Here is a 13,776-nt window from a genome sequence, read left to right as displayed (position 1 = left end):
TGATGAGAAACATTTAGAAATAGACAGTGGTGATAATTGCACAACATGACAAATGTAATGAATGTCATTGAATTGTACACTTAAGATGGTTACAATAGAAAAATTCTGTTACGTATATTTTACCACAAATAAAAAACTAGAGGCCAGACCCCAGCTGACTCCTGTGGCCCTCCCTGAGGTGGCTCAGAACTGTGGATACAGATTCATACAGCCTTTCTAAGTGGGCTGCATTCCAACTTCTCTGCCTATATTATTGGTAGACCATCCTTAAACATCCCAGTTCTCGAGGGTCCTCACTCCAATTTCCTCTCAAAACTGTTGCTCACTCTGTCTTTCCACAGAACTGAAAAACAAGGAAAACCAACCTCTAGGAGATAATCAACAATCATGTCCCAGGAGCTGAGGGTTGTGTGTAAGTGATGTCATTCCCTCTCTCAGTGGATGGTGAGTCCGTGGTCACCTTCACCAATCTGTCTTCTACCAACAGCCATGTGCCAAAAATACATTTCAGAAATCCATCTGTGAGAAAGCCAGTTCTTTTCAGTGAAATATGTGCAGCTCCTCTTCAAGTTTTGTTGATGTTCCAACCTTTGGATCCCTCTTTCAGTTAAACTTTTGCAGTAAAAATACCATCTTGAACTTTTTCTTTAAAGCACTCATACAACACTGTCTGATCTTAGCCCTCTATTAGGAGACCCAGAAACTCAGAAGGAAAATTTAGAGGCAGAAATGTGAACAAGGTCCTATCTTTGATCAACAGAGTTCAAACCATATTATTTCAACTATGAATCTCTCCAGATACCCATAGATTCCTTTGCTGGTATCAAATTCTTATAGATGGGAATGCTGTTTCTAGCAGGATAATGATTATGTATGATAATTTTACTGCAGAAACAGTCTGCTGTGGAGTGTAGTCCTCTAATGGAGTTTGAGCTGCAGTTTTGGAGACCTTTCCACTTATAGAACAAATGAATTAAAAATAAGTGTGGGAAATTATAGTCACTCACATAACAATATGGATAAAGCTCAGAAACACAATGTTGAACAAAAGAGTGTATAGTACACTGTATTTACATAAACGTCAAAGATGGTAGAAGTAATTTCTGGTGCTACAAGATAGAATAGGGTTAACCTTGGGAAAAGAAATAAAGGGACTTTTGAGTTTCACTGTTTCTGAGCTGGGTACTGATGATATGGGTATGATCATTTTGTGAAAATTCATTGTTTTACATTCCTATTTCACGTTCTTTTATACTTGATTATACTTTTAAACTTTTTTTTAAGTATGTATGTGGCCAACAGGAATCCTGAGGTCCCAGACTGAATCTCACAATGATAATGCAAGCTTTCATGTAAATTTCTTTAAATTGAACTGAACTCACAGAGCAACATGACCACCCTTAAACCATATGTTCATAAACCAAACCTACTGCTGTGGAGTCAATTCCAATGAGTATTGACCTTGGAGGGTAGAGTAGAACTGCTCCATGGGGTTTGCAAGGCCATGGGGTTTACCGAAGCACATAGTCTCATCTTTCTCCTGAGAAGCAGCTGGTGGGTTCAAACTGCTGACCTTTCAGTTAGCAGTTCAATGCTTAACCCACTGTGCCACCAAGACTCTTGTCTGTGTTGTTGTTAAGTGCCATCCTATTCATAGTGACTCTGTGTAGGGTTTCCAAGGAGTAGCTGGTAAGCATGAAGTTCTGACCTTGTGGTTCAAACCGATCTTGCAGTCCCGTGCATTAATCCACAGCGCCATACCAGGAGTCTACAAGGCTCATTAAATTATAGCAAGAAAAAACTTTTAACTTCCCTAGAGAACAAGGGGAGGAGCTTTTTCATCTAGTGGCTCCTCCTTGGATCACTGTCTATACAAGTTCTGTACCTTTACCTCTGATTGAAGGCCAGGGGTCAGGAGCTCCTGGAAGGTGCAGCTGTTGTCTGCAGAAAAATCTTTAAGAACATGTAGTAATTTTACCTGGAGCAATAAGGGTCATATTTGGGGAGAGGCTCCCAACCACAGATTCTGAGGCTTCCATCCCATAGAAATCCCCTCCAAGTGCTACTCTGATCATAGGACAAGCTGCCTCCCAGGTACTTTGTAGAACAGCAAGATGACTTTCATCCTGCTCAAGGCAGGGAGGTTCTTTGGGGGTCTACACTTTGAAAGGAACGGTTTGTGGCTCTCATAAGATTATTCAAAGAACAAGAGTGAGACTGTGTTTTTTAAGTCAGCCAAAAAAGAAAGTTCAAAAAAGAACATACAGCTAAATTACCTTAGGCCTCCACATTTACAAAGAGAAATGAAAGGCTAGGAGAGGTGGCAGCAGCCTGGGCATGGGTGTGATTGTTGTATGACCTAGTCAGACCACTCTGTTTGAGGTCAGCATGCAGTACCTGCTCCTAGGCACCACACGCTGGCTGAGACAGCTGCTCACAGGTCAGAGAAGGTGCAGCAGGGTTTTCTCAATGTGTCAGCACATTGGAGTCCTTAAGAGGGGATAAACTTGACTGTGACAAAGCCACTCTTCAACACCCAGTAATTTCTGAAGGAGTTCCTAGCTTGGGGGTGGCTGGTTGCGAAAGATTTGTTTTAGCTAGATGACTGAATTTATGAGAGAAGAGAGTACAATCAATAATGGTAGTTCCGTACATTATTAGCTCTCACCAGAATAAGCATTTGGTGTATTTTCATCTCAATTCGGTTTCCCCAATCTCTCATCCTGCTACTGCCACACTCAAGCCTTCCTACAGACCTTAGGAGACTGTTCTGCCTTCAAGTGAACACTCACTGGTACCAGGCCCTGTTAAGAAACACAGAAATGTAAGGAACATAGAAACAAGTAGGTCTTTACACCTTCAGGCTCTCACAGCGTTTAGGAATGTCTGCACAAATGAAGCCTGCATGAGTGATGCAATCAAAGCTTTATGGGAGCTCAAAGGAGGGAGATGATACCTGGCCGGGAAGAACAGTGAAAATTTCTTAGAGGAGATGGCATCTGAAATGGCAGCATTCTGGCAGGAGGAGAGGATAAAGTTAGCCCTGCAGAGAGGCCTGTGTCTGCAAGGCTCAGAGATGTAAGAAGTCTAGATTTACATTCAAAGGAATGTGAGATGTAACTGGAGAGTCAAGTAGGGAGGATGGAGAAACAAACCAGAAAGAATGTCTAAGCTTAAGTATAGGCTTACTTTGGTAGGAACTGGGGAGTCTAGGGAGCTTTCTGAGCAGCATGTGGTATGATGGCAAAGTGAGGCTGACAGGTGTGTGTAGGATGGAGCACAGTGGGGAGATTGGGCTAGTGCAATTATCTAGGTGAGAGATAATGAGGACAGAGGTGGTGACAGCCACCTTCAGAGTCTTTAAAGAATTAGACCTTGAGTGTGTAGTGTGGGTGGGGCATGTCTCTTGAGATTCCTTGCTATCAACCCTTCCCCTTTGTGACCACATGGCATCCTTCATGAATAATAGAAGAGCCCATTCTTAAGGGACAATTTTAAGGGAAGTATTACTGAAGTTTGGCTGGCATGGTTGGGGGACGGCACATTATGTTAGAGGCAAAAATCTCATGGAACAAAGTCTGCAATTCTTGTTCTCAGTCAACCATACGTAGGTTAACAAGTCTTCCTTACCCCTGAACCCACTAGGCTGCTATGAATCCCATACCATCACTGACTTTGAACTTGGACTATGTAGGCACCTGGTTATTCCTCCCTTCTAGCACCTGTCCCACATCCAGGAGATCACATTGGCAAGGTTATTATTAGTCACTAATAATACCATGTCCTAGAGCTTATCTTTTTTTTTTTTTTTTAAACTTTCAATCTGTCTTTTATTTCTTTGAATATAGTAAACATTTGTTTTACAGTCGCTGATGATTCCAATATCTGGTCTTGTGGACCTATTTCTTTTATTTTTTTTTTAATGTTTTATTGTGAATTGTGTGATAATCTACATGGGAGAACATCAGCTTTACATTCATTCCATCATCCATCACTTCATTGGCATAGTTATCATCCTGTCCATGCATCCTCACCCAACCAAGGGGTGTACCCTGTAAACCTGCACCCCCCTCCCACCACAGTCCTCAGCCCCTTTCCATCTCCTGATCCCGAGCCCCCAGCCCCACCATCTCTTGATGTTGTCTTCTCTGCCTCCATCCCAGGCCTTACTGCCTCTCTGGGTAGGATTCCGCTCTTCGCTCTTCTCCATTGATGGTCCCAGGGTCCTCCGCTCCTGGACAGATAAATTAATCACTCCCCTCTTTGTTACAAAATATCCATCTTTAGATTTCCAACCCTCTCAATCAGTCCTGATAACAATTATTCACCATTGCATCACAAGAGACCCATCTATATTTCGTTTCATTAGCCCTTCCTGGACAGGCTGGACACCACTCACTGGAGACTCTACCTTCCTCCAAGCCCTCTGGATCTAGGTTACCTCTTGAAAGCTTGTAAGCCAGTCACTTCTTGCCTTTGTATCCCTCCCCCCATTTTGGGTAGCCAATGTCCAATTTGCCCATCCCTGTCTACCCTTTGTGTGGAGGGGGAGGGTATAGTTCTTGCAGCAGGGACTTGTTTCCTCTTTTGAGCTACTGCATTTATAGGTGTAGGTCATGTTTATCGAATTGTATCAGATGATGCTTTTTTCCCTCTTCTTTCTTCTTAGGGTTGAGCTCTGTTTATCTAGTCATTGAAGTCCAGTCAAATGGGCATCATCTGCAAGTGTGGGTGTTCTTACTTCTGTCTGGCCTCTTTTTATCGGCTGGCCGCCCCGCTCTCCACTCTAGACCTCTGTGGCTGTGTCACTGACCCTGAGCCCATGAGTCCCCAGATGCTGCCTCGCTACTGGCCGACCAGGTCCCCTTCGTTGATGTTCTTTGGCCACTTCCCCTTCTGGGTGACGTGCGTGGTTGTCAAAGTGTATATTTCCCTTGTGTTTTAGTCTTGGAAGAGAATTTGCACTGAGAGGATCCGATCACTTGCCTTGATGTCTCCTGGGCAGGCCACCTGTATGTTCTTGTGGTAACAGTCGGACTGCCCTTATTGTTTTGTATTTTTCCTGTAGGTCCTTCTTTCAAGAGGTATCTTCTGGTTTTCTAGCTGCTCCCGGCTGGTCTGCTTGTCCTTTCAAGTGGAGAAATTTCTCGTCTCTGAAGGTCTGGTTTTGGTTCGGGCTCCCATGTAATGCAGAGGCTCCTCAGGAAACCTCCTTCACTGGACACATTGTAGCCCCATTTTAGGTATTCTAATCAGTTATAGGCAGAAGATGGGCTTACAAGCTTTCCATATTGATATTTCTGGTTATTCCTTTCTCTCCCCCTCCAGTGTCTGTTTTATAATGTATTGCAAGGAAAACCAAGGTTCAAAAAATAGCCTAGAGTTTATCTTTTGATTGGATTAATCTTCCTGACAGCTCTGATCATCACCTACGAAATCACATTCATAGTCCTCGGCTTGACATCTGAGGACCTTCATGACCTTAGGCACCCCAGCGTGGTGTAACTGTAAGTTTGGGCTTCAGAGGCAGGTATACCTGGTTTAGAATTCTAGTGTGCCATTTACTTAAGCCCTTTGCCTGTTTCCCCTGACCTATCAAACTGGATTGTTGTAAAAATCTAATGAACAATTATATACACAGAATTTAGCACAGACCTGGCCAGTATAAATGCTTATTTATTTTTTTTTAGTTTTTATTGTGACTTGAGTGAAACTTTACAGGGCAGATCATCAGTTTTACATTCAACAAATCATACTTTGTTTCATTACAATGATTATAATCCCCTCCATGTACCATGTACCATGTAGCTCTTCTTTTTTTTATTTTTCAAACACTAAGGCATATATATAGGAGTCCTGGTATGGCACTGTGGGTTAGTGCGCCAGACTGCAAAGCCGTTTGAACTGCAAGGTTGGCAGTTCAAGCTCACCAGCTACTCCTCGGAAACCCTATACAGGGTCGCTATGGGTCGGAATCAACTTGATGGCACTTAACAACAAGGCATATATAATAATTTAAACCACCAAAGGGCACATTCTGCAAGCCTGCCTCCTGGCTGCCAGCTCTCAGTCCCTCTTTTTCCATGAATCTAGAGTCCTTAGCTGCTCCCTCTCTCCATGTGCCCATCTCTGGTGTCGCTGCTTCTCTGGATAGGGTACCACATTTCACTTGTGCTTTTCTCCCTTGATGGTCCTAGGGTCCTCTGTTTGTGGACTGTAAAATTACTCCCCCATTTTTGTTATAAAACCTCTACCTTTACAATTGTGACAACTGCAATTAGTCATGATAACAATTACTATTGAATCATAAGAATCTTATCCCCATCTCTTTTTACCAGACACAGCTAGGCAAGATGAAAACTATTCAGTGGGGACTCCTTTTCTCACACAGTCTTAAACTCCATCTTGAAACCTTATAAGCCAATCACTTTGTGCCTTTATCGCCCCCTCATTTTAGGTAGCCAATGTCTAAGTTGCCCGTTCCTATCTTCCCTGTATACAGAGGGATAGCATTGGTACTTGATATGAAGACTCCTTCCCTTTTTGTTGGTATTTTAAGCTACTACCTCCAGGAGTATAAGGAGCTCTGGTAGCATAGTGGTTACGAATTGGGCTGCTAACCTCAAGGTCAGTAGTTTGAAACTACCAGCTGCTCTGCAGGAGAAAGATGAGGCTTTCTGCTCCCATAAAGATTTACAGCCTCAGAAACCCTGTGCAGGGTCACTATGACTCAGAACTGACTCCATGGTGCTTAACAACAACAACAACACCTCCATGAGTATAGGTCAAATTCATCAAATTGGAGTAAATGCTTAATATTTGGTATTCATTACCATGGTAATGACTTGGCCCCCAACCTACCTTCCCTGCTGTGTTTCTCTCTTTACATTTCCCCACTTCCATGCCTTTCTTTAGACTTTTTCATCTGGGTAAGATGACTTCATCCATCTGCCTTTCTACAGCTCAGAATTCCATCCATCCTTCCAGGCCCAGCTCAGATGCTACAGAGACCAGGAAGTCTTCCTGTATGTCCTTTTCTTGTGTGAGAGCCTGTGGTACTTCTCATTAGCATTACATCTGTACTGGTCTCATAGGCCTTTAGAAGGTAAATTCCTGGAAAGTAGGGATCTTTATCTGTTTGATTTACAACTGTACGTTCAGTACCTAGAACAGCACATAGTAGAAAATTCCTTCCTTTTTAAAAAAAAAAAGTATGACTGCTTATTAGATAGCTCTTTGAGGATTAGAGCAGTGTAGTGAATTACTTCATATGCTCTTCTACCTGCAGTCTTGGAGTCATGGTGTGATGCTGTAGAATAAACACTGAACTGCTAACTGCTAGGTTGGTGGTTCAAACCCAACAGCTGCTCCTTGGAGACCCTATACAGGGTTGCTGTGAGTTGGAATGGACTCTATAGCACTTAACAACAATCCACAGTTTTTGTAACTTCCACCAAACAACTTTTTTTCCTGATGGATCTGGGTAAGAAAAGGTGGGAGAAGATGCTGATGGCTTATGTGATTCAGTTGTGAGTGTTAACAGGGTTAATTATAAAAACTTGGAACTCTAATGTGGGTATAAAATGAGTCAGCTCAGAAGCAGGAGGATCTCACTACCATCAAAGAGCAAGGAGTAGAGCACATCCTTTGGACTTTAAGATCCCTGTGCATTGAACCTCATTGACCCAGGGACAGGAAGCTGTCAGAGAAGTTGTAGAGCAGCAGCAGCAGCAGCAGTGGAAGAACCAAGAGCCAGAACACAAGACAGAACAGTGGGCTTCCCAGCCCATGGAACAACTAGAGCTGAGTGGCTCTAGGCAAGAGGCTTTCTTGCAGAATGGGGTGCCTCCAGACACTTAATTGGGGGCGTTAGGCTTACTGACCCTTGGAACTAGAGCAGTGCCTGAATTCAGCCTAAGGCATATGGTAGAGTGGTGTGCCCTGTAAGCATTTATCAGTAATCCTACCAGAGTTCTGTAACACTGCCAGAGCAGGACAGAGGCCAGGTCAAGGAGTCACAGGGCAGAGACACACCTACCTGTGAGCACAGCAGAGGAAGAGATTGTCTTTGACTGTTAGAACTGTGCCCTGAGCATTTTCTGACCCTGACTTGTAAACAGTTAACTTCTCTAATAAAACCCGTAACTGGAGTCTGGTGTCTAAGTTCTGTGTGGCCATTGTAATGAATTAGTGAACGTAGCTGAATAGAGAGGACTATGAAGGAATGGTTGGTGCCATTATTTTTTGCAGTCTCTTACTGAATTATTCTATAGCTTCCACACAGAGTTTTGTGAATTCATTGTGCTGAACTATGACAGATGAACTATGGATAAAGGGTTCTGCTCAAAAAGGGGGAATTGGAAAAATTCTGGGAGGCAGAGATAAGAATCTTTGGGGAAGTTTTGCCCTCTTTCAACCTTGGGTAAAGATGTAGTCAGGTGCCGTTGAGTCGGTTCTGACTCATAGTGACCCTATGCACAACAGAACACTGCCCAGTCCTGTGTTGTCTTCACAATTGTTATGCTTAAGCCCATTGCTACTGCCACTGTGCCAACCCTTCTCGTTGGAGGTCTTCCTCTTTTTCGTTGACCTCCACTTTACCAAGCATGATGTCCTTCTCCAGGGACTGGGCCCTCCTGATATGTCATTAGTATGAGAGACAAGGTCTTACCATCCTAGCTTCTAAGGAGCATTCTGGCTGTACTTCTTCCAACACATATTTTGTTTGTTCTTCTGGTAGTCCATGGTACTTCTAATATTCTTCTCCAACACCATAACTCAAATGCATCAATTCTTATATGGTTTCCCCTATTCATTGTCCAACTTTCACATGCATACGTGGTTATTAAAAATACCATGGCTTGGATCAGGCATACTTTAGTCCTCAAATTGACATCTTTGTTCTTGAACACTGTAAAGACACCTTGTGCAAAAGATTTGCCTAATACAAAGAAGTAATGAATTAATTGAAAACCCACAAAAGCAGGTGAATTTGGAGTCCTGGTATGGCACTGGATAAGCCCTGCACTGCAAGGTCAGTTTCAACCACAAGGTAGATGGTTCAAACTCACCAGCTGAAAGCTTGCACAGGATTTGCTTTGAGTCGGAATCGACTCGAAAGCACCTAACAGTGATTATAGGAAGTGGTGCTGACTTGGGTCTTGTCCTATATAGATCAATAAAGCTCAGTGGCTTAGACCACATCCACAGCTAAGAATATCCTGGTTATCATACACATTATTAGGTTTATTTGAGAATTGTTCTTTCAAAGTTGATGGTTAACGTTTAACACAATTCATAAGGCTTAGCCAATTATTTGATGTAGACATCAAATATGTCTGCATCCAGAAATGCCCATTTCTTTGTCCACTGGAATGATTTTCACAAATCCTAAAGGAATGACCAGGTCTTGACCCGGCTTCACGGGAGTGTTTTTCTGCTAATTACATTTTTTGTCACAGTTCCATTTATTTTCATGGTTCATTCTGCTTCCAAAGTGCAGTCTTTGCCTTGAATTTTGGCTGTCATTTAGGAATCTAAAATCCTGGGGGAAAAGTTTGGTATCTAGTGGTGTTCCTCCATAGGAGCTGCATTTTGGTTTCTTAAATAAATCAGACATGGCTTCCCCGCTCCCCCCCCCCCAAAAAAAAAGAACATTTCAAGAACTATCCTGAACTATAAAGGCATGAAGGGATTGGCTATAAGTTTTCAAGAGGGAGTTTAGTTTCAGAGTGTGCAGAGGAAGGTAGAATCCCCACCAAATAGTTTTCAAATTGTCTAGGCAGGTCTGGTGAAAAGAGATGGGGTTAAAATTCTTATGATTCAATAATGAAGAGTTGTTATCATGACTAATTGCAATTGTCACAACTATAAAGGTAGAAGAACATAAAGGGGGGAGTAGTTAATCTTACATTCCAGGAATAGAGGACCTTAGGACCATCAAGGGAAAAGAGCACAAGTGTAATTCGGGACCCTAACCAGAGAAGCAGTAACACCAGAGATGGAGGCAGAGATGAGGACATGGAGAAATAGAGCAGATGAGGCCTCTATATTCATGGAAAGAGAAAGACTGTTTGCTGGTGGCCAAGAGGCAGGCTTGCAGAATGTGCTCTTTGGTTGTTTAAATGATCATATATTCCTGAGTGTCTTGGTGTATGTCTCCCCCGTCCCCCACCCAAAAAATCCCCCACAAGGTATAGAAGCAAATACGGTTAAATGATGATACACAGAGGGGATTGTAATCATTGCAGTGAAACAATGAATATAAAATCCATGTTCTCCTATGTACACTATCACTCAGTTCACAATAAAAACTTACAAAAAAAGAGAACTATCCTATAGTAAAGATCTGTTTGTGACAGGACACTAATCCATACATCTATAAGGAAGACCACTTAATACGACTATTATTCAGATCGATGCACCAACCACTAATGTCAAAGATGTCTTGATGATTATTGGTGACTAGAAAGTAAAAGTTGGAAATGAAGGTTTGGTAGTTGTAAAATATGGCTTCGGTGAAAGAAATGACGCATGTTAGAATTTTGCAAGACCAATGACTTATTCATTGCAATGAATTTTTTCTCGCAACAATGAATTGCAACTTTTTCAACAACATAAATGGCAACTGTACCCAAAGACCATGCCTGATGGAATACACAGGAATCAAACTGACTACCTCTGTGGAAGACGCTCAGTATCATTTATGCATTACTGAATATATAAGTGTTTCATAATTTTTCTATTTCCAACTGTTACTATGTATGGGAAAGCTTTGTGAAATTTTCTAATATTCAAAAGTTATCTTCCTACTTGAAAAAATTTGGAAAACAATTGCCCTAAGATACTTCTGAGTCCTGATATGGCACTGTAGGATAAATACTCAACTGCAAGGTTAGCTGCTCAAACTCACCAGCCACTTCTCAGAAACCCTATACAGGGTTGCTATGAGTCGTAGAACCAACTTTATAGCACTTAGCAACAAGATGCTTCTGAAGCCACTTCCAAGAAAACTGCAAAGTATCTTCTTGGCAAAGTGCTGTTTGTGGGGGTTGCAGACTTACTGCTTGCTACTCTTTTTAATTTCAGATGGTCAGAAAAAGTCCATGCTGCACCCCCTCAGAGACAATTCACACTAAACAGTTTTTATTGCACACAATCCCTTAAATTGTCTAGCCTAGATTCTGTGTTTCCTGAGTATATTTTACCATTTCTTAAAGCTCAGATTGGCACAAGCACAATTTGAAAATTGTCCAAAAACAACTTTTGGTCCTTAACAATTTCCACAAATTTTAGTATCAAATGAAGTACCAAACAACATGTAACCATCTGTTTTAGATAGTGCCAAAATCTCACTGAAAATATGCCCTCTTTTGAACAAAAATCTCCACAGAAACTAGCGAAATTAGTCACTTTTCTTAACTATCAGGCTGGTATATTTAATAGAGTGTGGTGATTCAGTTTGTTCTACTTTCAAAGTAAGTTGTCAACCATAGGTCAACTGACATTTTGAACTCAGTCAGACATTGACTTTTCTCCTACAAAGTATTTTTTGATAAATGTTATCGCCATCTTCTACCTGCCTTTACCTACAAAAACCAGTATGTGGTATTACAGGTAAGCCACCTGCTCAAATATAAAATCGATCATTTGGGTTAGGAAAGAGCACTCCTACTTAACCAGAATTCTCAGCTAATAAGTGATTTCAGGAATATTTGAGTGACATTCAGTAAAAGAGGGAATTTCATAAGATTGTCAGGTGATTACACTTTCTAAGAAGGTCTTTGATGAAACAAAAAGTCCATGGCTGTATCTGGCGGATAAGCACTTGAGTAAAATGAGCTTTTTTTTTTTCTTTTTCTTTCAACTCAGCATTATTTATTGACTGACTCAGGACTAACCGTGCCAGGAACAGCCACTGAAAAACAACACAAACATAGTTCCTGTTTCTGAGAAACTGTCTAGCAGAGGACATGATTATGTAGCGAGGAAGTGAGGAGTCCAGAGGGTTGAAGAATAGATGGTATACACAAATTACAATACAGTGATAAGTGCCACAAGAGAGCTAAATTCAAAATGAAACAGGATTACCAAGAGTGAAGTGAACAATTTTGGAGTCCTGATGTGGTGCTGTGGGTTAATGTGCCAGCGTGTAAAGCTGTTTGAACTGCAAGGTTGGTGGTTCAAGCTCACCAGCTGCTCCTCGGAAACCCTATACAGGATCGCTATGGGTCAGAATAAGGAGCTCTGGTAGTGTAGTGGTTACAAATTGGGCTGCAAACCGCAAGGTCAGCAGTTTGAAACTACCAGCTGTTCCATAGGAGAAAGATGAGGCTTTCTGCTCCTGTAAAGATTTATAGCCTCGGAAACCCTGTACAGGGTCGCTATGAGTTGGAACCAACTCCACGGCACATAACAACAACAACAACAACATGGGTCAGAATTGACTCGACAGCACTTAACAACCACCACCACCATCCAGGGAAGGCATACAGAAATGAAGTTTAGAGAACATGGGCTTTGCTAGAAAGACAAAATGGGAGTGGAGGTAAAAGAGAAAGATGAATAAGAGAAGGCTAAATATTCATGGAATAGAAAGTTCTCCATGCAAAAACAAGATAAGTCTAAGGAGAGTAGTGCAGGGCCCAAGTGGGGAGCAGCAAATAAGAGAAAAGGAGGTTGGTATCAGATCAGGAAGGGCCTTGGATTGCATGCTAAAGAGTGAATATCCCATTAGACTAACTATGGGAGGTGACGGATGAGGTCTGCTGGGACGAAAGAACAGTCTGGAGGAGACAAACAGCAGGGTATGAGGTTAGGAGTAGAGTGGATGCTGTTGTGAGGCAGTGGCTATTCCCAGAGGCTGATGGGAACAGGGTGGGCTTACTTGGGGCCCACCAACCCAGAGATAAGCAGGTACCGTGGGTGCTATAACCCACAATCTCCTGGAGATAAACACCAGGGCAGTGGTCAGGGGGTCCAGATAAGTCCTTGGTCTTTGGAACCCCTTTCTGTTTACATTAAAACTTTTAACACCTAAGGTATTGGAGAGGAATGGTGTTGCATTCATTGTCAAAAAGAACATATGCAGATCAGTTATGGGTACAACCCTGTCTGTGATAGGACAATATCCATGCGCCTACAGGGAAGCTCAATTAATACCACTATTATTCAAATTTACGCACCAACCACTAAAGCCAGTGAGGATGAAATAGAGAAGAATCTACCAACTTCTTCAATCTGAAATTGATCAAGCATGCAATCAAGATGTATTGATCATTACTGGTGATTGGAATGCAAAGGTTGGGAGCAAAGATCAGTAGTTGGAAAATATGGCCTTGGTGATAGAAATGATGCTGGAGTATGCATGATAGAATTCTGTAAAACCAATGATCTGTTCATTTCAAATACCTTCTTTACACAGCATAAGAGACGACTATACACATGGACCTCACCAGATGGAATACATAGAATGATATCAAATTGACTACATCTGCAGAAAGAGACCATGGAAAAACTCCATGTCATCAGTCAAAAGAAGGCCAGGTGCAGACTGTGGAACAGACCATCAATTACTCATATGCAAATTCAAACTGAAGATGAAGAAACTGAAAACAAGTCCATGAGAGCCAAAATATGACCTTGAATATATCCCACTTGAATTCAGAGATCATCTGAAGAACAGATTTGATACATTAAACACTAAAGACCAAAGACCAGAAGAGTTGTAGGATGACATCAAGAACATCATACATGAAGAAAGCAAAAAGTCGTTAA

This window comes from Chrysochloris asiatica, unplaced genomic scaffold, assembly GCF_000296735.1.
Source record: "Chrysochloris asiatica unplaced genomic scaffold, ChrAsi1.0 scaffold00014, whole genome shotgun sequence".
NCBI classification, from domain to species: Eukaryota; Metazoa; Chordata; class Mammalia; order Afrosoricida; family Chrysochloridae; genus Chrysochloris; species Chrysochloris asiatica.
This window is presented reverse-complemented; position numbering follows the sequence as displayed.